The 26,989-nt window shown below is 41.2% G+C and overlaps 1 pseudogene; it reads right to left on the minus strand.

Moving 5' to 3' along the window:
• Positions 1 to 2,921: 2,921 nt before the first annotated feature.
• LOC122798972 lies at positions 2,922 to 3,067 on the minus strand (annotated as a pseudogene).
• Between the last annotated feature and the right edge of the window lie 23,922 nt (positions 3,068 to 26,989).

Genomic DNA, 26,989 nt, shown 5'->3' on the forward strand with positions numbered 1-26,989 from the left:
CTTCATTCTACGTTGTATACATGACACATAATTGTGCTATATTTTATATATATTTATAGATTTTTATATGTTTGCTATTTCCACCCTATATAGGCTATATCTATAGATAAATATACACTTCTTACTTGTAATCATTTACTTTCTCATCTGTGTCTTACTCCTAGAAGGCCATTTAGTATATATATATATAGGGGAACATCATATGATTATGCACTATATGGTATGATTGAGCAAGTAGTGCTTTATACCATTGTATACTTAATTGATACATAGTTTATTGATATTTACTTTGGTATTTTTATACTAGGAAGTTGAGTTTTTGCTTGTATACATGACATGTTAAATAACAAATAACACATTATGATTACAATTTCATAATTTTTATTTTTATTTTTGTCATTAGTTAATTTATATTTTAGATTATTTTACATCCTGTATCAAAAGGTAGTGTATAATTTGATAATGAACTGATAGTATAATTGCACATTTGATGATGCATAAAATAGTTATCTCTAGCTATGCCATAACATTTAAGTAAGTTAAGCTTAATTAGTAACTTGGGTATGATGGCATTTCATTAGCTAGGAAATACATAATTGACACGCAAAATTGTTTTAAATTGGATATTGTGGATTTAATCTTTAGTTCTGGCAATTGTACTTGCGTATAAAGATAATGGTGACATATTTATATATGTAATGAATGCTGTAAAGGGATGTTTCATGTTTATATTATCATCCCTTGCAACTGCCTAGTTTCGACACTCCTTTGTATGCTCCGTTTGTTATTAGTAACATTTAAGTAAGTTAGGCTTAATTAGTAATTTGGGTATGATGGCATTTCGTTAGCTAGGAAATACATAATTGGTATGCAAAATTGTTTTAATCTGGATATTGTGGATTTAATCTTTAGTTCTGGCAATTGTACTTAAGTATAAAGATAACGGTGACATATTTATATATGTAATGAACGTTGTAAAGGGATGTTTCATGTCTATATTATCATCCCTTACAACTGTCTAGTTTTGACACTGCTTTGTATGCTCTGTATGTTATTAGTAACTGAACGGTATAGAGAAAAGATTGCAGTGATTTATACACGCAATGAAAGTTGCAAAGGAACGTTTGGTCTCAATTTATAATAGTTCAGTTCTGTGGTTGTCTCGCACATTTTGCTTCTTATTAGCTATGGAACTTGAAATTTACAGTGAACAAACTTTCTGTTACTAGTCATTTGAAACAGTAGTTTACTCTCATTTGAACAAAGTGACATATTAAATAACAATTATGCAAGAATATTCTAAGCGGTGCAAGTGCTAGATGAAGAATATAGTGCAACACATTTGTACTATTACAAAGGAAAGCTTTTCAGTTTATTCATGTTTTTAAAACATAGCAGAGCTTTACGCTATGTTTTGTTTTGTACAAATATGAATTTCTTACATGATTAGTCACTGAGTACCTTAATTATTTTAATAATTATTGTGATATTTATGTTTTTAAATATAAATATATTTTATTAATTGATTTTAAGGAAGTGATGTCATGTTTTAGTACTATAAAGCAGCACTTAGAATTTGTTATTCTATTGGCCTGATGAAGCCTACGGGAGAAAGCGCTTGCCAGATTGTATTTTTCAATAAACTACATTTTTATTTTATATAACGCATTTGTGAATTTATGTCGTTTTCTACATTGCGACTTATTTGGATATGTAAGAAGATACATACGAACCTTGAATGAGAGGAATTGGTCTGAATATATTTGCGGTGTAGTGAAAAACTGCCGATACTGCTGAGATTTTGAATTTACACATTTGGCGCCATTTTCAAGGTTTGATAGTGTGTGTCATTAACAGTTCGTTATGCCACTCTCCCTGTATTAACTTTTTCATCTTTTATAAATACTTGCAGTTATATATGTAAATGTATATATAAAATAAAATCAGTTAAAGACAGAATACTGCAGACAGAAGCAGAAGTTGTACACACACAGAAAAATGTGGTAATTGACTGACATTTTTACTTTCTTTAAATTCAAACTTCATAAAACAAAACATAATACCATTGCAGATGGCTGCAGTGGTTATACTTCAGGACATAAATGTATGCTTTCTTCTTCTTAATAACTGTAAGCATATAAAGAATTTTTTTAAAATGTGCAACTGATCATCTCTCATTAAACTATGTGCTGGTTATTCACTTGACACTACAATATTTAACCCCTCTCCCAACCTCCACTCTAATTAGGGTGTGGTGCTCGAGTGAGTTCAGCCATATTGTACATGTAGTTAATATTGTGGAAGAAATTACTGTTTTATCCATTACTATACTGATAAATATTTTCTGACCTACACAAAAAAATCCTTTTTTCACAAAAACTGTCTGCATGTACTTCAGCTACTAAGGTCATACATACTGTAAATGAAAATAAGTGACAATGCAAATATTTTTTTGTTTGTGTGTTACCATACTTATATACATGAAAAAATAGTTGTAGGTGTACTCATGCAGATATATATTTGAAATGTACAGCATATATATGCATACTTATCTATATTTCTTTACTCATACATTCACATTTGTATTTATACAGAGAATTGTGGGATCACATAAACATTCCATATATTTGTATACAGATGCAGTTTTGTGTACAGATAGGCTTATTTTTTTCTTTTGCATTGCAATAACATTCATACTTATTTGCAGTTTCACATATTTCTTCTTGCAAATGCCTTCAATTATGCAGCCTTCTTATAGTTTATTTTTTAAATCTATGTTTTATATGACAAATAAATAAATAAAAATAATTAATAGAACTCTGGCCTAAATAATACCTATGCCTCCACTGTGGGTCAGAGCAGGTTATCCCTATCAGGAATGGCAGGTGGTCATCCAGCCTTTGCCAGTTGTTGGTCTTTTTTCCAGTTAGACTTCCAAACACATGCAATTGAGTTTCCCACCATTGGGGAAATCACAGGGGTCAACCCAATTTAAGTGTGCAATGTACGAACCCCACCTTGTGGAATCACCTTCTTGATCACTGTATTGCCCCTGCCAGCTAAGTCTGCCTGTATCTTATCCAGGTAAGGATCATTCATAAGTTAGAGCATTGTTTTAGTCTCTTTATCTGACCAGCTCTGAGCACATCCTTGTGGCTTCACAGGTGCTACCATCATTTCAAATTCCAGTACCAGAATGAATATAGTATAATCAGGGCTGTGGTTTACAGGTTTAACATCACTCCCTCTTTTGTGTCACATCACCATAAGCAAACCCAATTCCTCTTTGTATAAGTACATATTTTTAGTAAATGTTGAATGCTTTGAGGTGATGAGGTGTGCCACATGATATTTGATGGGCAGGGATTATACTTGATTGTGCAAACTCACATGCATATGACTCCATTTTGCCTTTTTATAAAATGTTCAGGTTAGAGAATAACTAAGGCTATCTGCACGTTCCTGTAACATTCTGGAGACCACTGAAAAGTAATGTGGACTCTGCCACTGTCCCCAGTGCATGCACATGAACCTACGGCCGTATCATACACATTTGTTTATTATTGGAATTCATAATGATAGGCTTAAAAGGCCCATATTTGCATACAAAAAGCACAAATGACCCTGGACATACGTGAATAAGTTTTCACCACCATATTAACTTGTTATTACTTGAATTAGAAGGCAAATGAATTAGAAAAACGTAGGCTTATTAAAGTAAGAAAAAATAATAGACATATTGAAAATTAATATGCAACAGTTCAAAATTATTTAAGATTATTCAGCTCACTTCAATAAATGCTTGTTTTACTGATATGATGGACATATTACAATGGCTTTAATATCATTAGTAAATTGAAAATAATTTCAGCTGCAATGGAAATGATTATTGATCACTGAGAAAATCATTTATTTTGGTGTCATTTAGTGACTGTGCATACATGAAAACACCAAAACAAATTGTGCTTACATGATAGAAATACCATGATTTAATTGTAAAGTATTGAAGTGGTGAGGATGTTTTATTGGCTCACCATACATGTGTCTTTACTGGGAGATTCTGAAGTGCCACTGCTGAATGAAGATGACAGTATTATGAACAGACAAAAGTGGTACGGGTTAGAGGAAGGATGGATCTGTAAATAAACTGCATTCCTTACTATTGTGAATGCATTCATGATACTGCAAATATTACTTCACTTCATTACTGCATCATCCCTATCAGTTTACCCTGACTTTACTCCACATATAATCTCAAGGGTTGGTTGTAATTCTGCAGGCCAGGGTCACTTTCTCTGGTTATTGATGTTGTGAGTGGTGTGGAAGGAAAGCAGACTAGAGAGCTGGCATTATTACTTACCAGCGTAGGATGAAAATTAAGGTAGCAGCCTTAACCCCCCCTTAGTGCTAGCACACCTCTTGATAGGATGCAGTTTACTGGAGGGCATGGTCTAGGAATGCCCCTACCAACCCCTTAAGTGAACATGTTAACCAAAATAACACGTGTGTAACTCAACAAATGTTTTGAGCTCTGGTTTCCACCAGGGTATCAAGAAATACTCTGCTCTACCCTATCACATCACCCACTTCAACCTTTCTTCATGGAAAGAGGAAGGCAGGCAAAGCTTTCTGCCTTATGCCAGTTCCTACAGCAGCCTTATCCACTAACTAAACTGGTCATCTGGATCACAATTATGGTCTTATCCCTCTATGTCAACAGAGCTTGACCAGTTGGCTTGATGTATTACTGTAAAGACTTATTTTGTATACCATTTGTTTTCTCTTCTACTTTACTCACTGCAAAATGATTTCACTGTACAATTGTACCCAGGCTGTGGATGAAAAGAGTGAATAGAATATTCTACCTACATGATTATCAAACTGTAAGTAGGTAAGTAAGTAAGTCAATAAATAAATATATACATAAATAATTAAATAAGGAGATGTGCTTTGTGGAAGGCAGGGAATTCTTTCCCCCTTTCAGTGTCAGAAGACAGGATTGGCACGTGAGGCACAGGTAGTTGGTGGGGAGAGTCTGTGACTGACTAGTCGTCCTTTACACAGAGAGAGTAGCTCCATGGGAAAGTGTAGGACATATTTAACTAGCTCTCCCTTGGCAGATTGTAAGGTCACCTATGTGTGAACTGCATGGAAATGATGATATAGAAGGTAATAGGCCCTAAGTATGATGTTGAATAAGGCCAGATAGCTACAGTGCTGCTATTCTGTAGGGTTAGGGAACTGATGCACAAACTGGTACAAAACAAGGTCTCCCAGAAGATTCTGCCCTTGGGCACATCTAGTGAATTTAATTGAAATGCAGCCTACCAATAAATAAATATTTGTTTATGGATTTGATATCCAGAGTGAATAGTCATCCTTGAACCATGTGAAGATTAATGTGTGGCTGTCCAGCAGTAGATCATAGGATCATAGGAAGTTACTAGGCTATTAGCCCTGAGGCCCTTACATGCCTAGAAAATGATTTAGACCATGTTCCAACAAGTCAGCACCCTATGCCACTGTCCAGCAGGGACATAGGTGGAATCCCAGGGGTGTATTTTCTGTTCCCCATCTAGTTATCCAGGTTGAGTTTAAAAAGGTTTAATGAGGTACTTTGCTTTACATGGAGAGGGAGTTTATTCCACAAAAGGAGGAGTCTCTGGGACACAAATCTGTCCTGCCAACAAGTCTTATTAATGTCATAGACCAGGTTGAGGTCTCGCATGCGGGTTACTCGAGTGGAGCTTGATTTGCGAATATGCAGCAGTCCCATCAGGGTAGGGTCTGAGATCACTTTTTATGCCAGACAGAGGTCACCTCTGAGGAGCCTTTAGGAGATTGGGTAGAAGGACAGGGATTTTAGCCCATCTGTGTAGGGTGGATGCTTGAGGCCCTGGATTCTCTGGGTGAGGAATCTCTGTGGTCTCTCCAGCTGCTGCGTGTGCTTTGTGAGATATTGTGCTGATTAACATAGATACTAAGGGTCTCAACTGCTGGAATAAAAAAATAAATAAAAAAGAAAGAAAAGGAGAGCAGAAACAGTCCTTGACATGTGCGTTGTGATAACTGAAAACACATGGAACATTGATTGTTAGTAACGTGTAAGCAGTCTTATAACAGTTTACACTGGACTACAAAAGGATAGACTAAAGCAAACAATTTTAACACATCCCATAAAAGTTCTCAAAAAAGAGTGTTAAAAGCCTTTAGTGAAATATGTAATAACCATATCTGATGAGGATGTCAATCTGTGACAAAATTATTGCACATTGAAAAAAGAACAGAAGAGCAGCACGTCTACATTCCCCTATATGCATTTTACAAATCCCTGCTGGCTGGTGTAAACTAATTCACAAATTACTTTCTCCAGCCTACCAGTGAGTTGTCTGGCATTTTGATCGTGGTGTGTAATGACTGGGAACAAAAGGATATTTAGCATCATTGTGGGAAAAGATAATATCTGCAAGGTGAGACACATCAAGCATTGTACCTTCCCTTTGAGTTCAGTTAAGTATACAAGATGGCTGTCTAAATTTGCTTTAAACTTCTTACATTAGTGTATTGGAAGCTTATCCTATCCTGAAGTGAGTGAATTAATTCCACCAATGGTTGTTGTTTCACTGAGAATATTGAGCTCATCAGCAGTAAACTGTGGACAGGGGGTGCTGGCTGCTGAGATTTAAAGAGCACAGTGTTTGAAAGGTGGTTTTCCTTGTTTATATGGAGTTTTATAAAATCTAATTATGTTTGTGTTAATACCTGTAGGAGAGTAGCAAGGAAGCCTAAGATTATCTGTAAGAGACATGAATGTGCACTGGTGCTTATGTTTTTTCAGTCTGGTGGCAATTAATATTGGGAGGTTGGCATAATGGTCAAGATGTTTACCTTCCAGACACTAGGTGCAAGGTTTGATTCTCACATGGCCTAAATGGCTAGGCTTAAAATGGCCCACAAGGGCATTTAGCCTAGTGCTAAACTATGAACTATGTGAAGTTCACATCCTAGAAGAAGTTATGCTTTCTTCCTATTTCACCTGCATTAGACTGTAATTGCTTTGTGTTGTTTTTGTAGTTGCATACTTGTTCATTCCATGGAGTACTTTTACAAAGCCCCTGCTATAATGTTTCTCTAGATTTTCACTAAGGCACTCTAGTTGTTGCATATTGCCAAAACCATGCATGTTGTGTGGCTTCCCTTTCTGGTGACCTCATCCATAACCATCATTTTAAAGGCTTCCAACTGTGCACCTTGTAAAGTGCTGGTATTTATGTTTTTACATATGCTAAACCTTAAGCCTTTCCCTTCCTCTTTACAATAACTGGATTGAATTTCCACATTCCTTGATAGCCATGACATATCAATCCTTTCAAAGCAGACAATGGTCCAAGTACAAGCAGATGACTGGATACCTGCCTCAAACACTGCTTCTGTAAGACTTGAACTTAATAAGAAATAATCAGATCTCCTTGCAATTCTAGTAAATATGTATAATATTTCTCTACAGGATTCAGGTACCACCATGGTACATGAACAGAAAAATATATTTTAATTTATCATCTGGGAGTCTTGTCTACCTGATGGAAGCCTGTTGAGTTTGTAGTTTAGGACAACCTTAAAGAGAATCTTCTTGCATCTAGCCTACTTAAAGAATGCACAAATTCTGTGAAAATTGTAGTGGATTAATCATTATGCCCATACTAATTTACGTATATGTAGTAAATGTAGTATTGCATGCATTGTTTCAAATGGTATCACAGTCCACCTCCCAGATCTGTTTGCTTCACACTAAAATATCTGCCAACCTAATGTATTACCCTCTATTATAATCACACCTCGTTTAACTACTGTGGTGAATGCAATGGCACCTAACCCCTCCCATAAGTTGTTATTAAATATTTAAGTTCTGACTTTGATTTCCACCATACTATATGTGTACATATCTCTTTAATTTGTGAGAAAATATTTTCATGTTTGATGGGGCTCTAAAATCATTAGCATTCAATAAGATTTTTAAAATGTTCTGGTATTGTTATCATGCAAAGAGATTGCTTTATTACTGACTTTAGTAGTTTTGATCATTTGCAAGGAAAGAAAAAATATTAGTACACTGCATTTAACAGGGCATATGAACATTAAAAAATATCAAAATTCACATTGAAAACAGAAATATAAAAATCCATCTGTTTATAACAGCAAAATGAAATGCAAACAAGAATAACTTCTAAAAACAGTATCGAACCATTACATTTGTGAGACTGCATAAAACTTCTGAAAGGGGTACTATGATAAATTCAACTCCTAGCACTAGAAAATAAAATGAGTTCCAAAGGTGATGAAACAGGAAAACCTTAAGTTAATCTAGAGAGTTTCCATTCCTAAGAGGCTTCGAAGCCACTGGAAAAACTAGAAAGAGGAAATCAATGTAATAAAAATAGAAGAATAGTGATTAGTATGAGAATAATGTAGGAAAATGTGTTCATAAACATAATTTTATCCTGCTACCAAAATAGTAGTTCCTGCAGATTGTAATACCACAGTAAGATGATAAACCCCTAACCTCATAACAGTCAACATAATTACCTCTTATGTGTCCATTACGCAATAATCAGAATAGGGAAAATGCAACTGCAAAGAGGATGGGAGAATGATGAAGAAATCCTCTTCAATAGTATAAACACAAAAATATTTAGGAAAGCAACTAGATGACAAAATCTTCTTGTATAGGAGAGCATCTAGTTAGATGAGCAAATGATTCTGAACCAAAGCCGGGTTGTGATGCAATTACTAGTACTAAAAGAAAATGTACAAAATGTAATTAACTATGCTTCCCACCAGTCCACAAAACAACAAGAATTCCCCACCCTGCAGATAAATGTACTTTAATGTAATCCAAACGCCATCAATCAGTAATATAGAAGTCAACATATCTAACAAACTAGAAAAAAATGAATTTTCTCTTTTAGAATGATGTTGGCATACCCAATGTCACACACATACCTTTATCTAAATGTAATTCTACTCAACAAACAATACTATGTCAAAGAATGTATTTTTGCAGATCTTGAACTAATATGGCTTCTGCTCTCTCTCTCTCTCTCCCCAAATGCTATGTACTCAGAGTTAGTTTATATAGACTACTTGGGAGGAGAAAACCCCCACCCAATACATTCAGAGCCACTATGTTTCCTCAAGGACAAGACAAAGAGTTCTATTTGGTGAGGGTACACCAAAATGCATTGTGTACTTAATATGATTCACCAATTCTCACTTGAAATGTCTCAGTCATCATGTTCAAAAAATGAAACTTCATACATTAAGATGAGTTTCCTCAAAAAGACAGTTTACTATTTATATGTAATCAATTACTTTGTGTGTAATGGGTGAATGATCATACTAGCAACATTTTTTCTAAAATGTACAAATAACATGAAGTAAAAATATAAATGTCATAACAACATTCATAGAATGTTACATGTAGTCATAATCATGAAGGCAATGAGAATAAACCAGCTTCAGTAAGTCTTCCAACTGTAATTAATCAGATCTTAAATTAAAAGTAGTACTGTGTGTGCAAAATTATGTGTATTATGTGAAAGTGCCAATTATGAAACTAAATACAGGTTAAAGTATTATATTGCTTTTAATGAAGATTAACTATATGTGCAGTCTTGAGAGAGTGAAAGCATCCCCAGCTCCTATTCAAAGGGATTAGACTGCATCAAACGCTATGTAGCTCCAGATGGAACATGATGTAGCTCACCTACTAAAAGCAGACATGCCCAAAACAAGGCGATCAGTGAAGTCAGTAGTCATCATAAAGGTCATTCAAGCAATCTTTAAGACCAACTGTTCAAAAACTATAATATCACAATAAGAATGTATATTCCAACATATGCAGAAAGAATAGTATATAAAAACTGCTTGCATTAGTTTATCTTGACAATAAAAATGAAAATGCTTCATCAAATGAAAATTGAAAGCCATGTACTCGCCATATATTTTACAACTCACAGACTGTAACAGCCTATGTATTATAAAGCTTACATATAACAAACTAAGTTCCTCTAGCTATGAAACCATTTCTGGTAATAGGAGAGCACATAACAGGATCATGGTGAGTATGAAACAGAAAAATGAAAAAGAAAACACTCATACTATATGACTGTGAAAGTGATGATCGACCATGGCCAGGGAGGACATTAAATATAATCTTACATATGCAATGTGATAACAATAGCATTCTGCTGGTGCATAACAGATTGCACTGTAAGTGTGTCTTCTTGTGCTACTTATTAGACGACAAAGAAGATAACAACAACAAAACAATTTAAAATATTATAAAAAATGAGATGATTTTGTTTAAACTCCAGTAGGAACATTTACAAGATCTTCAGTTTTAACAGTGCTTATCTTCCATTTTCCTTCTCAAGCATTTCTATTTGGGCTACTGAAATGTTTGATGTGGAAAACTCAGTGTACTTTTTTTCTGTGGACTCTCACCTATCAGTCAGTGGTAAGAATTTATTTTCAGTACTAACCCTGGGATTCAGGAATGCGGGAACAAAGCATGCAGGAATAGTGCAGGAGCTGTTGGAGACAATATGGTTGTCGAGAGATCCAGGAACAAGCTCCCGAGACATGCACGAGCGCTCCTGCACAATTCCTGCACGGACACAGGTCCTGCATATAAATTACCCCATTTGCAGGTGAAAACCATGCAAATGAGGTGAATTTGCGATCCAGGAAGCTGGCAGCCCGACGTGCAGGACTATTGTAATCTGCAGAAATGTACTTGGTTAGTAACCAAGTACATTTCTGCAAACTACAAAACGGAGCCATGACATCTCCAAATAAAGGGTGTATATAATGTGCAAAACATGCCAATGGCCAAACATATGGCCACTGGCATGGAAAACAGTTGCAAAAATAAAAAAATAACTTTTTTTTGGCCGATTTTAGACGTTTAAGCATAGGACAGTGGTGCATAAATGGGATCGGCTGGAAAATAACAGAAAAACCCTGAAAAAAGCTTTCCTTGCAAAATCACAATTTTGCCATTAAAGTCAATGGCAGGCAGAAGACAACAAGGCCAGTGAATAGTGGTTGCTAAGGGGGAAGGCTCGACTTGTAACTAGGCATTAGCAGGCAATCCTATACAAATAAGAGGAATGATACTGAATCCCAGAGTCCCCCTCATGGCTACACTGCACCACCCGTGTAGGTGCAGGTGCAGGAAGGGCATGGTGCAAGCCTAAGAGCTAGCTGACATCATAGAGGGGTGTGCCAGGCATACTGTAAGCTTATTGGAGCCCTGTGGCTTGGGTTTTCCCTTAGCTTAGCTGAGCTAAGCAAGGGTGCAGGTCTGAAGCTGCTAAGCACTCTTTACATTGCCTAATAGGGTGTGAGCGCCATGCACCATGTTTTAAATGAAAAAAAAAAAAGTAAACCAGGAAGTAGCTGCTTCGGACACATCTGAGCGCTGTGTTTGCATGGTGCACCCCTGGGCTTAAACAGAAAGGCAATGGGAAGGGAAAACAGCAGTAGGAAGGTAATCAAGGAGAACTAGCATAGCTGGCAGGTGAAATGTATCAGAATCAGCCAATTACACAGGCAGCAGCCCAGGCCAGCACAGCTCACTACTATAAACTATGCAAACACCTTTCCCTCTGGTTTTTCCCACAAACTCTACACCACTGGTGTACACAAGCGGCAACATTTTACCTAACTAAAGCAACAAAATGATAGGGGCTGCATTAGCTCTCAAAAATCAACATGTGGAAGAGGCTGAGGGTGGTGAGGATGAGAATGCTGATGACCAACCCACAGTGAGGAGAAGGAGAAGAGTGTACAGACACAGGGTAACCTACCAGGGGCTACATTAGCTGGATTTAGTGGAGCACTATAGGGTAGACAGGGACATCCTACAGCAAATTGTTGAGCTGTGCCGGCCACACCTCACACACAGAACCAACAGAGCAGAACCCATCCCAGTGGATACCAAGGTATGTGTAGGCCTAAGAATACTAGCCACATGTACCTGCCAAAGGCCAAATGGGGATATCATGGGGATCTCACAGGCATCAGCATCCAGGGTACTCCACTAGTTCCTGGATGCCATGTCAGCACATACCGGTCAGCACATATATTTCCACAACATCCATGAGGTGTTGACCAGCAATATGCATCTCTTCTACCAAATAGCAGAATACCCTGAGGTGGTGGGTGCTATATACTTCATGCAGATATACATCAAAGCACCACCCAGTGAGCGGGGAAGGGTCTACATCGACTGCAAGGGCTATCCCTCCATCAACTGCCAGGTCATGTGCGATGCCCAGGGCATTAAAAAGAATGTGTGTGCTGGCTGCCCTGGAAGTTATCATGACTCCCTCATCTGGCATATGACATCTCTTATGGCCACCTAGTGGGGGATGATGGTGACACACTGGAGCCATGGCTGATGACACCCATCAGAAATGCACACATACCCGAACAAAAACTCCATAATGAGACACACGCACAGACCAGAATCATAATAGAGCATTTGTTTGGGATGGTCAAGTCACAGTTCCAGTGCCTGGACATGTCTGGTGGAGCCTTGCAATACTCACCAGCTACATGTAGCCAAATTGTCATTGTATGTGCCATGCTACACAATATGATCCTGTGGAAACAGCTGCAGCAGGAACAGCATGAGGCAGGGCCACACAGCCCCCCACCATTGTCAAGGCCTGCACAAGCACAGAGTGACTCAGTAGAGGAACAACCTGAACCTGCTCCAGTAGGCAGAAGGAGGTGTGCCCAGTATGCCCAAGCCTTAGCAAATAGGCAATGTATAGCACATACACTGACACAGTAGGAACCCAGGAAATGACACCTCTCTCTGACTCACACATACAGTAAAAGGGATGCCAAACATGACACTACCTGTGCTTAACCATGTATAGGGAGTGTACTATGTGCATCCGACATAGTCATCCCTCCAGCACCATCCTCAATACTGGCACAGTTGCAAGGTAAGTCACTCTCCCTACCAATTGCTGAATGGAGTAGTATGTTTTATTACATGTATCTATGGTATGGATGTGAGCATGCAAAGGAATTGGGTGGCTGAATGGGATGCCAGTTGATAGTAGGCACCTATAGTGGCAGCATGAAATCTGTAACAAATACTGGTGTTACCATAGTAGCCAATACTAGACAAAGTGACAAAACCCACTGCAGGATGTGGTGGGCCAAATGTATTTCCATAGGACACACACATGCCAGTCAGGGAGGCTCACATACCCAAAAACAGTCTCAGCCAGCAGGACAGGCATAGATAAACACAAAGAAAGGCTGTACTAAGGCCTCTGATTAATGGCTATGGAGAACAGCCCCCCTCTAGACCTACACAGACAGACTGCAACAGGTCAGGCAGTGAGATGTTAGTTCTGAAGGGTAAGAAGTCTGAAACTGAAATGTAGGTCAATAAAAACCTAAGAACAGTAGTACACTGATATGCCTCTAGTCTGCATGATAGGTCAGAATACAGAATGAAATGGAGTACCTGAAATACCAGTACAGTCATAGCAAATGTGTACAGTTGTCAGGTGTGCCCCCCCCCCCAAACCCTATGTATAAATGTAGTAAAATGTATGTGTAGGTATAATAACAGTGGAGCACAGATTACCTGAGCCGGCCAAAGTAGCAGGATAGATTGTAGCATGTGTGCAATATGCAGGGCTGCATGTGTTAGGTTGGTGTGTGTTGTATATTGTGTGAGAGTGATCAGCATGTAGGCATGATGAGGTTTGTCCTGGTGACCATTGGCCAGTACTGCTAATAACAGGGCCAAGTTCTCACAACTGCAGTGCCAAACACAATGCATCCCAGCAAAACACATTCCAGCAGTAAGCCATAGTAATTGTTTGGATGTTGGGGGTAGGAGCATGGATGCCATGGAGTGTGTGAAGTCTGAAACTCAGCCGTGCGCACATAATATCCCTGCCTGCAAACACAGGAATGGGTGGCTACAAACCTGCTTGTAAACTACAATGTGAAGGGGTAATGACCAGAAATATGACCCCTGCCTCTGGGTAACCTGTGTAAATTTGTACAACTGTGATGTATGGCCACAGCAGCATATGGCCATACTGTCAAGTCAATGGATGTACAAGCATGGGATCCTCAGCCACCACTGTACCAAGGTGCTGAACCATTTACACAGACCCATCAGCAAGTGTCTGCGGCTTTCCCTCCAGAATGGCATGATTGTGCAATAATATGTAGGCTGCAGACCACAATACTGGACACAGCTGCATTCACCCTGTGTTCCCCAGGAAATTACTGCAAACAAATATGTATACCTGACAGTAGTTGATGACATAAAACATCACAGTGTAAAACAGAACATATGTCTGAATATCTCTGCTAACACCAAAACCATGTAGCAGAAGCAGCACAGACACAATTACCTACAGTAACCCACTGTCCTTTGCCCATTTTAACCCCATATTGTCAACCGATCTACAGTTATCCTGCAGAACTGGTTGCTAGCTGTAGGTGTAGAACACAAAAGCCTGCACTGGAGTACAACCTATCTGAAATGGATCCACACATTCAATACAGAAGGTCATACTGGGCATACTCCCACACTTAGAGAAATGAAGCCCATGTCTGACAACAAAATACTGAGAGAAATGAAGCCCATGTCTGACAACAAAATACTTAAAGGTCGTACTGGGCATGCTCCCACACTTAGAAATGAAGCCCATGTCTGGCAATAACAGTAGACTATACATATCTGACAATCACAGATGTTCGTGCATACACTCTACATTGCACAACACTCATGCTTTGCACACACATTAGATAGGAATACACACATATATCCAAGGACAACACACTATAATAGGCCAAAATTACACATACATAGATGTGTGGAAGAGAGTGACAGACAGTGACAAAGAGCCTCCCATCATGAGGCCTGTCCCACCCAGCACACATCCAGTTGGCTAAAACCACATGATGTGCAAATGTCAAACACTGTAGACATCTGTCTCTGGTATCCCTCAGCACTATAGTGTCTGTGGTGCTTGCGATAACTGTGTAAAATGACTGTACAAGTCAATATTCATCTAGCAGTTGTATACACGTACCTGTGAAATATAAACTTGTGTGTGCCTGAGTGTTGTGTGTCTGCTTCTAGATGAATGGTTTATGACCCAGGCACACACACTGCATTCCCCATTGCCCTACTATGGCAAGCCTGCTGATGTCATTCACCTTGAAATAAACCTTTGGGGAATGAGTAGCTGTATAAGCTCTGTGACGGGTGCTGTAACTGTGTACTGCTATAGTGTGATGTACTAGTTAAGTAGGAGTTCTAATCCCAGACATAGCAACTGTGTTTGTGTAGGGATCAATGCTTTTGTGGCCATTCACAGTCACTACACTCCCCATTGCCCTACTTTGGCAAGCCTGCTGATGTCATTCACCTTGAAATACACCTCTGGAGAAAAAGTAGCTCAGTAAGCTCCGTGGCACATCCTGTAACTGTGTAATGCTATAGTGTGATATACTAGTCAGTTAGGGGTTCTAGTACCAGACATGGTAACTGTAAAACTTTGTGTGTGTTTGTCTGTGTAGGGATCAGTGCTTTTAAGGGCATTCACAGTCACTACAATTTCCATTGCTCTACTTTGGCAGGGTTGCTGATGTCATACACTTTGAAATACGCCTTTGGGGAAGAAGTAGCCCAGTCAGCTCTGCAGCTCATGCTATAACTGTGTAATGCTGTAGTATGATGTACTAGTTAGATAGGAGTGCTAATCCCAGACATAGCAACTATGAAACTCTGTGTGTGTGTGTTTGGTTGTGTGTGTGTAGGGATTAATGCTTTTCTGTCCATTCACCATCACTAGGCACTCCTAAAAATGGAGAGCATTGATATCTGTGCAGTAACAGAGACCTGATCCAAGGCTCCAGAGAGCACCCCTGCAATACTAGGTACAGTTCTTACCACACCTGTTGGACACCAAACCAGGACCAAAACACTAAAAATGGAGGAGTGTCCATATTCACCAAGGATATTCACACCACCAGGCTACTTGCCCAACATAATGCATCTGAAATACTCCCAATGAAATCAACACTAGGTAAGACTGCAATCCAAATTGTATAGCTTGCTACAGATCCCCCGCCATGCCCCTAGATTCCTACTACACCTTTCTAAACATACTGGGAAATCTTATGATACAACCAAACACCCTAATACTCAATGACTTACACTACCCTGCCATTAACTGGGAAAACTACTTGTGTACCAACATGTGTGCCCAACAGTTCTTGGAAGTCATAATTCCCAATGCCCTGGATCAAGTAACCCATAGTCCCACCAGGGGCTTCAATATCCTAGACATGGTCATTACCAACATGGTTAATCAATGCTCCACACCTATGGTCACCCCATCAGTGGTCAGGTCTGCCCATAAGCTAATCACCTTAACATCCAAATCCCTCCCCCACACTCCAGTAAGGAAACCTCCGTAACACACATCTCCAAAGCCAACTTCATGCTACACATGTCAAACATGACTAATGTCATGACACCCATGCAGACAGGAACTGAAAGGATGACTGCTGAATTCTACACTAAGGCACTGTACGAGCACATCTACTTGTGCATGAATCATGCCATCCCAAATAGAACCAAGATGCTCACCACCAAGAAAAGGAAGCCAATGTGGTGGTCCCCTACCATAAACAAACTGTACAACAAATGGAAGAAACTGTTGCAGAAGTGAGGGAATTTCCAGGATGCAAAATGCTCCTTTACCAGCCTCAGTAAGAAGCTGAGATCCCTCATAAAATACTCCAAAGCTAGTTACAAACATAATATAGCCAAAGATGCCAAAGACAACTGCAAGCCGTTCCATAGCTATGTCAGGAATCTAAATGTCAATGCTCAGATCTGCTCTGAGCTACAACAGGATGGCATTAAATCTACTGATCCCAAGAATATTGTCAATATCCTGGCAGATTGATTCAGTGCTAACTGCACCCCCCCTCCCACCCCCTAAAGGGCCCATCTCAACACTGAAAGATTGCCAGATTCTGGTAATAATGGTCACACAGGTAAAAAACACGCTCTCCAGAGCTAAGAAAACAGCATCCATGGGACCAGACAACATCCCGGGCTGTGTGCTACATGAACTACAAAATGAACTGGCACCTCACCTACGTGCCATGTCTAATCATAGCCACACCTCAGGCTTCATACCCACTGCGTGGCACACAGCTACAGTTATCCCAGTCCACAAGGGGGGATCCACCTTGCATCCTGGGAACTACTGCCCTAGCAGTATGACATGCCTGATCTGCAAGACCATGGAATGTATTATCATGGAACTTATAAACAAAGACATTGGCAACCTGCAAACACTAGACACCACCCAAGTTGGGTTTGTGAAGGACCAATCATGTCTCCTGAACCTGATTGACATCTTTGAATCAGTCTCCAGAGCTGTGGATGAGAGTAAGGTGGTTCACACAGCCTATCCAGACCTTGCCAAGGCCTTTGACACCATCCTCCAGTTTGGAATCATAGATAAACGTACCAAGTTGGCCATTAATCCCTACATCACCCGATGGGTTGCCAACTGCTGTACTGACAGAACCCACACTGTAAAAGTAGGTGACTCCAAATCCAACCCCAGACAAGTGACATTTGGAGAACCTCAGGGTTCAGTCCTGGGAACGCTCTTGTTTGGCATCTACTGCTCTGAAGTACAGGCCAACACTAAGGGACTCTGACTAACAAAGGTCACAGATGACTGCAAACTGGGAGCCAATATTGAATCCCCAATGATGTGGATATTCTACAGAAGGGCCTTACAGAAAGAGATGCTTGGTGCCTGTGCCATGGCCTCAAGCTCAATGCCAAGAAATGTATAGTTATCCCCTTTGGGAAGGGACATGTACCCATGAAGTACAATGTAGGTGGCAGTACACTAAACAACTAAAGTGTGAAAAGAGACTTAGGGACACAGGTGGACAGTCATCTCACCTTTAATAACTACTGTGAAGGCTGCCTGCCTAGCCAGATATAATTTTGCAGATAATTCTGTCATTTGTAAATATGAATGTAAACTACAGGCTTGTTGTCTTAAATGTAAAGTGTTACATGTGGAACTGAGAAAAAAATGTGACAACAGCGCACTCTACTGACCAAAGTAAAGCATGTGGTGACCCTTTCATGTAGACAATTGTGCCGAAGAGTCCAGATGAAGACATTCTTGCTATTGTTTTAACCAAGAGTTAGCTTGCTAGATTTAAACATGCAAATGTATTTTTATTGCTCTGTTTCCTGACCAGCTGCAAGATAACAAAAGGAGATGTTAAGAATCAATTTAAACAGAGAGAACCAGAGATTATTAAGCATGTTTGTCTTGACCATCCAACTCACATCACTGTCTTGCTCTTATGTAAGTTATCTTAGACTTGTGTTTTCTTTTAGAAATAGCTAGGAACTAGAAAGATTAAACTAAGTGTTTTCTGTGATGTCAGAACTGTACTGCTAAATTATTTTAAGTATTTCTCTGTGATCTCTGAACTCTTGACTAGCACTGTATAGTAACAAGTACTGCCTTGTGTTTTTTTATTTATTATTACATATTTCAAGACCATTCAACAGTGGCTGTTTTGTGTAGAGATAATTTAAGCTTTAGAGTACATTGCATATCTATAGTGATTACTGTACCAAGTCACTCTAATAAGCCTTGCCTGTTTAGTTATACTACCAATTGGATAATAATATTGCACAGTAATAATTGGGCACCCTTTTAAAGGCCTTTGAGTAGCTGATAAATATTAGCTGGGTGGTGCCAAGTGGTACTACCATATAGTCTGGGTAAAAGGGGCACAGCTGGTGAACCTGTGCCAGCATTTCCCAGGAGTGTCTGTGTGGTCATATAAACTTATCTCAAAGTGTGTGTGTGAGTCAGTTACTTGAGCAGGGACACAAAGCATTGGTTGCACAGAGAGGGTGCTGGAGATTTTTGCTTGCCAAGCTGGCTGAGATCTGGACCCTATAGCTGTGCAAGTGGGGATTCTTATTGGGGACCTGGAGAGCAAGGGAATGACCAGCCCCAGTCTGACTGTGAGCTCTGTGTGCTCTTAAGGGAAATTGCACTTTACTGTTTGTATTTGTTATCCTTTCCTCCTATATGAGATACCCCTCACTGGTGTTAGTGGTGAGGATTGAGGCTCCTTGATTGCTGGGCCAGGGCAAGGGTGGCACAACCACATCACCACAACAGTCAGGAAATCCACCTATGTGGCACACCTCATCACTAAGGGATTTTTATCCTGGAAAAAGGAGACCATTGTCCTACTGTAGCCATCTCTCAGTAGACCCAGTACAGACTACAATGCCCCATTTGGTATGTGCCTCACAAGACATCTGCAACAACTAGAAAGGCTGCAGACATACCTCACTAAAAGAATCACAGGCCTAAACTAGATGCCCTATGCTGACCATCTGAAAATCATCCAGCTATACTCTGTCACATATCGTGTACTCAGAGGTGATCTCTGCTTAACATACAATGCCATGTCAAACCCAGAGCTGTTGAACATGCTACACTTAAAGAAATCCAAACCCCTCACAGCCACACACTCCAGGGATCCAAACCTTGTCATCACAATGAACAAAACATGCTTGAGGGATGTGTTCCTGACCAAGAGACTCCCCAGACTCTGGAATAGACTGCCCATACATGTCACGCAGAGTGCCTTTTTGGCCCTCTTCAAAAGGAACCTTGATGATTGGATAGGAGATAGGAAGCTGACCCCGGGTATCATGTCAGTCACCCAGATAGACAGGAGTCCAGGGAAGTAAATATTGTGGGAAGAAATAGCCAGGGAATTGTCATGGCTAGGCATGTATAGGCCCTAGGGCCAATGGCCTAGTACCAGCCTATGAACCTATGAACCTATGACCTGCACTTTCCATTGCCCAACCTTGGCAAGCCTGCTGACCTCATTCACCTTGAAATACACGTCTGGGGAAAGAGTAGCCCAGTAAGCTCTGTGGCATGTCCTATAACTGCGTAATGCTGAAGTGTGATGTACTACTTAGGTAGGAGCTTTAATCCTAGAAATGGCAACTGCAAATCTTTGTGTGTATTTGTTTGTCTGTGTAGGGATCAATGCTTTTGAGCCCATTCACAGTCACTGCAGCTTCCATTGCCCTACTTTGGCAAGCCTACTGATGTCATTCACTTTGAAATATACCATTAGGGTAGGAATAGCCCAGTAAGCTCCGTGGCATGTGCTATAACTGTGTAATGATGTAGTGTTATGTACTAGTTAGGTAGGAGTTCTAATCCCAGACATAGCAATAATGAGACTGTGTGTGTGTGTGTGTGTGCGTGTGTGTGTGTGTGTGTGTGTGTGTGTGTGTGTGTGTGTGTGTGTGTGTGTGTGTGTGTGTGTGTGTGTGTGTGTGTGTGTGTGCATGTGTGTGTGTGTGTGTGTGTGTGTGTGTGTGTGTGTGTGTGTGTGTGTGTGTGTGTGTGTGTGTTTGTCATTAGTATCCTGTGTGGAGATAGCTGTGAGTGTGTAACAACAGGACTCATTGTGGAGTGGGTTTTGCAAATTTCTTATATGGTGGGCCTATTATATGTCACAATGTCCACCTTACAAGAATAACAGATGTCAAACAGCAGAGAGGCTGGGGTAGACAATCCATACCCCTACATGTGACATCATGGATTGGGGAATAATATAGGCAACCCTTGTATTACTCAAAGGCACTTTCCACCCATGTTTCATACACAAACACACTTGGCTAGGCAACAGCCACTATGTTAGTAGTTCCCTGCATATTGCCCACAGATAGTAACCATGGTGTAATTGCAGTGGGCTACAGAGGACATGGCACCCTGTCCCATCCCTACAATAGGCAAATCATTGCATACAGTGGTCCTTTGCTATGTTCCCCCCTGTACAACTGCAACAACTATAGAGTCAGCAAATGTAACCCACAAAGGACATACCATGCCTTATACACATGCCCTGTATGGACCGATACCACTGGCACCAGTAAATACCTGTATCATGCTGTCAATGTAGGTGCAGGTTCAACCTTGTTTACATTGATAGTTCTCACCACATAAGGTCAGGAATGGCATATCTGACGATAACAATCTGTCTACACAACATGCCCTAGACACCCCAGATACACTTCCACATGTCACAGAACATGCATGTGGGATGTGTGCACATCACAGACACCATCCATGTTACTGAATATAGAGCACATACATGGCAAGCATTGCACAGCACTGGCCACCCACAATAGTAACCCAGATGAGTGGATAGTTCATAGGTTCATAGGTTCATAGGTTTATACTAGGCTATCTGCCCTAAGGCATTTATAAGCCTAGCCCAGTTTTGGCTTACACCCCTTATATGAAAAAATACTGTGCCCATTAGTTTGTTATGCCTCTGTCCAGCAGTGACACAGAGATGATTCCCGGGGTAAACCTACGATCTCCCATCCACAGGTCAAGATTTCTCTTGAACAGAGCCAACGAGGTGCTCTGCCTCACATGGACCGGGATTTTATTCCACAGCATAGGGAGTGTCTGAGTGATAAATCTATCTTTCCAGCACGTCCTATTTATATCCGTGCTAAGGTTTAAGTCGCTTGCTCTAGTGGTTTTGGTGGATTTGGATTTTTTGAGGTGGAGCATGTCCATTAATTCCGGGTTGGACATGGCCTTGTATGTCAGGCACATGTCACCTCTGAGCAGATGGTATGCGACTGAATAGAGCTGGAGTTTCTTCAATCTGGCAGCATATGACAGATTTTGGAGTCCCTTTATCCTTTTGGTGAGGAACTTTTGGGGTCTCTCCAATTGCTGCAGATGTCGGGTGAGATACATCCCGAATGGGGCATTGTACTCGATCATTGGTCTGATAAGTGAAGAGTACAGGGAACAATGACCTCACTAGATCTGGATGTGAATCCTTCATGATCAGGTGGGCAATGTAGAAGGTCTTTCTAACCACTTTAGCAATGTGAGTGTCAAAGAAAGGCCACTGTCAACCTGGGTCCCCAGGTCCCTGATAACCTCTTCTGTGCTTAGTGGATTGCCGCCTATATGGTAGCTTGGGGTTACCTTGTTTTTCCTGAAGGGTATGACTATACATTTTTTGGCGTTTAACTTCAGGCCATGTCTCTGGCACCAGCTATCTGTTTTCGTCAGTCCCTTCTGTAGTATACCCGTGTCCGATGCACTTTCCACTATGGCCCAGTTTGCAGTCATCTGCAAACTTTGCCAGCCAAAGTCCTACCATGTTGGCCTGTACTTCTGAGAAGTAGATGCCGAACAATAGGGGCCAAGGACCGAGCCCTGTGGGACACCACTTGTGACCAGCTTGAGTCTGACATAGCGCCAGCAACTCTAACCCTGTGGGTTCTGTCCTTAGCCCAGTTTGCAACCCATCTTGTGACATATGGGTTTCCATTTAAGCTGGTAGTTTTTCTACAATACCCAGTGGGGTATTGTGTCGAAAGCCTTTGCAAGGTCAAGGTAGGCTGTATGGACTGCCTTTCCCTCATCAATGGCCTTGGTGACTGTTTCAAAGAAGTCGACCAAGTTCAAAAGGCATGATCTGCCCTTGACGAAGCCAAACTGGGTCGGGTCCAATGTCTGCAAGTCCCCTATATCTTTGTTTATGAGCTCCATTATGATCCTCTCCATAGCTTTGCAGACTAGACTTGTTAAGCTTATGGGGCGGTAATTACCAGGGTCCGTAGAGGCACCGCCTTTGTGGAGTGGGACCACAGTTGCCGTACACCACTCCCTGGGCACGTATCCTGTGGTACGGCTGAGATTAAACAGCTGCCTTATGTGCGGGTTTAATTCCTCATTTAGCTCGTGTAGCACATAGCCGGGGACACCATCCAGTCCCATTGATGCTGTGTTTTTAGCTTTAGAGAGAGCAGCTTTCACCTGTGCATTTGAGATGTCTGGGAGGCTACACTCCACTGGGATAGTTATCTCTCTTTTAGGGGGGGAGAGGGGGGTGAAGTTTGCACTGAACCTGTCTGCCAGTATGTTGGCAATGTCTGTGGGTTCAGTGATTTTTGTATCATTTTGGACTAATTCTGAGCATATCTGGGAGTTTCCACCCAGGTTCCTAACATAGCTGAAAAAGGCCTTATGATTGTCCTTTGAATCCATGGCTATTTTTCTCTCAAAATTGGCCTTAGTTGATTTTATGAATGCTCATATTTTTTTACTAATAATGATCAGGGGTGACTTCCCTTTTATGGATTTGTTCTATCATGTAATAGCTTTCTCCTCTTATTGTAAAGTTTGTTAATGGCTGGGGTCCACCAGACTGGACGTTTGCCCTTTGTGGAAAGAGTCTTGGTTTTATTTGGGATTGCCTGATCCATGCAGTCCTGGAGGTGTTCATAGAAGGCATTTGTAAGGGCTTCCACAGCTTGGGTTGTGGTTTCCACTGGCTCAGGGGCCTTGAAGGATACCACACCAGTCTTGAGTAGTGTGAAGTTTGCTTTTGAGAAGTTCTTCACTGTGGTCTTTTTTGTTTGGGGTGGGAGCGGGATGTGGATTTCCAGTGAGATTAGTTTATGATCAGATCTCACCAATGAGGGATATACTTCCGGTGTGGAGCATTTTGTCCCCATGTTTGTGATAATGAGATCTAGTATATTTTCTCCTCTCGTGGGAACAGTGACTAGCTCTTCCATGGCATTTGAATTTATGAACACCAGGAACCGTTGGGCTAGAAAGTTAGGGCTTGAGTAATGTTCCCAGTCTATATTCAGGTAGTTGAAGTCACCCAATATGATGGTGTTTGGAGATACATTTATATCCTCCAGTGTCTTCAGGAAGGCTGTGTGGGGTTCCTGAGTTTGAGAGGGTGGCCTGTAGCATGCTACAATTTGTAGAGCAGTTTTGCCTATGGTTAGTTGCACCTGGATGGTTTCCAAAGCTTCGTGTGTTGCCACCAACCTGGAGGTGTGGGTATCCTTTATGAATATGGATACACCCCCTCCTTTTGTGGTGTGGTCCGGGTTTTGGGGCGGGCATGATATGAGGTAAAACCTAATAGTGCCGGGGTGCTCTCAGGAGCCTTGAACCAGGTTTCAGTTACAGCACAGACATCGATGTTCTCCATACTGGGAAGGGCCTCGAGTGCATTTTGAGATTTAGACTTCTGGCATTGAGCAGCATTACCCTCAGTTTCTTCCCATTTTTGTTTTCTAGGGTGGTAGGTTTAGAATTTGAGCCTTGCCTAAAAAAAGGCACTATGGGGTTGGCAAGAGCCTTAGCCAATATCCGGAATCCCAGGGGTGACAGGTGCAAGCCGTCCCTTGCGAAGCAGCGTGGCTTGTCAAGCATGTCATCCCAGGCAGACAGATACTGGATCCCCTTTGAATGACACCAGACATTAAGCCAATTGTTAAAGCTGATCATCTTGTCTCCATATTGTGGCATCATTCTTGGTGAAGGAAGGATACTGCTCAGGGTCAGGGTCATACCTGCCTGGGCTACATAATCAGAGAGCTCCTCTATGTCTCTTTTCATGTAGTCCAGGGAGGTACGTCTCAGGTCATTCACACCAGCATGGACAATGACTGTGTCATATTTGTACCTGCCGTGGAGTGACCCGAGTGCTTGTGTTATGTGGTGGATTCTAGAACCTGATAGGCAGCTTACTGTGACCCTCTCCTTGTTCAGCCTGGTGAGTGGGACGTCAGTGTGTCTGACTATGGAGTCGCCTATGACAAGTATGTTTGGTGTTGTATTTGGCCTTAAGGGCTGTGACTGCTTTGCACACTGATTTTGTGGTTTATGTGTTGCTTGTGAGGTGTCTTGAAGTAGCAGTTGTTTGGGTGTCTGCTTTGGAGGCCTCTGCTGTTTAGGTACATTTTTACTCAGAGCCTCCGAGTATGTCTTTGTGTGTTTATGTGTTTGATTCAGTGGTGTGGTAGCATTATGTGAGGCTGGTTTTGTGGTGTGTGTAGTTTCCTTCTCCTCCTGTCTGGTCTTGCCAGTCCTGAGTTGAGAGAGCTCAGCCTCCAGTTTGGCTAAATAGCTGCATCTCTCGCAAGTATTTGTGTTATGTGGGAGGAGGAGAGGGTTGTCTGTGTACATGAGGCAATTGTAACATTGCCTCAATATTCCCAGATTCACCAACTGGGCAGGAGAGGACGCCAGCATCTGGCCCCTCGACATGCTAGAAAAATTAAGAAGTTAGGTATGAGACTGAATAAGAGAGGACTTAGTAAGGAAGTGGGTACTCCTGGGGGGGTTTCGCAAGTGAGGGACTTTGTATAATATAGAAGTGACAAGTGCTGAGCTTTTTTAGGAACAAGTGCTGCGCTTTTTAGTCAAGGGATATATTGTTTAGGTTACTAGTAGAGCAGTTCTAAGGGAAAAAATGAAGAACAGACTTTATGGAGCCAGAAAAAGTTTACCCTCTTTAAACCGGCGCTGCCCGATGCTGCTCTAGTGGCAACTCCGCGCTAAAGCGTGCTTTATAGCAGGGGGCTGGAAAAGGCAGGAAATTACCCAAAATGGCCACTGAACTACAAGTTACTGTCTTAAATCACTCCTCTGAGGACAAACAGGCAGCTCAGTACTCCCCACTCCCACTGGTGAGTAAAGAAACTTCCCCCTGACCAAACAAAGAAAATGGAGAAGTACAGGAACCAAGACAAAGCCCAGGGATCAGCAAAATCTGATCACTGGAACAAACTAGCCAGGAAAGTTAGGAGAACAAGAATATTTTTTTGTTTTTTTTCAAGTTTTTTTTTCACACACAGTGAATACAATACCCATGTGTGTGGGCCAATCCAGACACTACACCCCTGAGCCACACTGCAGACCATTGTCATGTGGACTGATCCCAAGGTACACCCTTTACCTAGCCTTGTACAGCCTTCTGGCACAGTCAACCACTACACACCTGTGAAACAATGCACCCATGCATGTCAGTACTGGCAAACCTGTGTCTGTGTGTGTGAAGTATAATGATTTGGATGCCATTCACACTCACTACACCTCCGATTAGCCTACTTAAGCATGCCTTCTGATGTCAGACACCTTGATATACCCTTTGCCCATATATCAGCTTGATAACCTCTGTGGTGCATGTGATACCTGCATATTACTGTAGTGTGGCAAACTAGTTAGGAAGTCTAATCCTGACCCTGCCAACTGTGATAATGTGTGCGAGTCCCTGAGAAAGTTTGGCTGTGTCGTCCATAACACTTTTTCTAGTGGACAGGCACATGTACTACACCTGCCTTATCCCTCCTTTATTACTGTTGCTGATGTCACTCACCGTCAAATACACCTTTGAACAGTTCCCCAGCATGTAAGCTATGTGGCGCATGCAATAACTGCATAGACATGTAATAGCAATGCATAGTCAGGCAGGGGTTTGAAACCCCGTACTGGTAAGTGTGTGACACAAACATGCTTAGCTTTTACTCTCCTATCCCCTTCCTATATTACTTTGTCTTTGTCTCTCTCACTCCCTCTCTGGTGGATGTGGAAAAGTACACCTGCTTTGCTTAGGCAGCAGCTTGTGTTTTGTTAGTGATGCTCATGATCAGCTGATGGCCTGTGCATGAATTGCAGTCCCCCACTAGCTGATTGCATGTGGAACAGCTGTGGTAACATTCCCATAGCCAATTGCATGGAAACACACTCCTATAACTAGGAACATCATGTGGGTGTTGGCCCTTTTCATTCACTGTGAGCAGGACTTCATGTCGGTGTTTGGCAAACAGCATCACAGACGGTAGTGAGATATACCTCTAACAACATACACTGTGGAGACAGGCGAACAAACAGGAGGGGGATGTTCCAGACATGACTACAGAATGTACGTTTTGCTCTTCTGCATTTGAAGTAATGTTGTTTAACAGGGTTTGTGTGGATATGGCTGGTCT

This window comes from Protopterus annectens, chromosome 3.part1, assembly GCF_019279795.1.
Source record: "Protopterus annectens isolate FY-2018-M chromosome 3.part1, PAN1.0, whole genome shotgun sequence".
Taxonomy (NCBI): Eukaryota; Metazoa; Chordata; order Ceratodontiformes; family Protopteridae; genus Protopterus; species Protopterus annectens.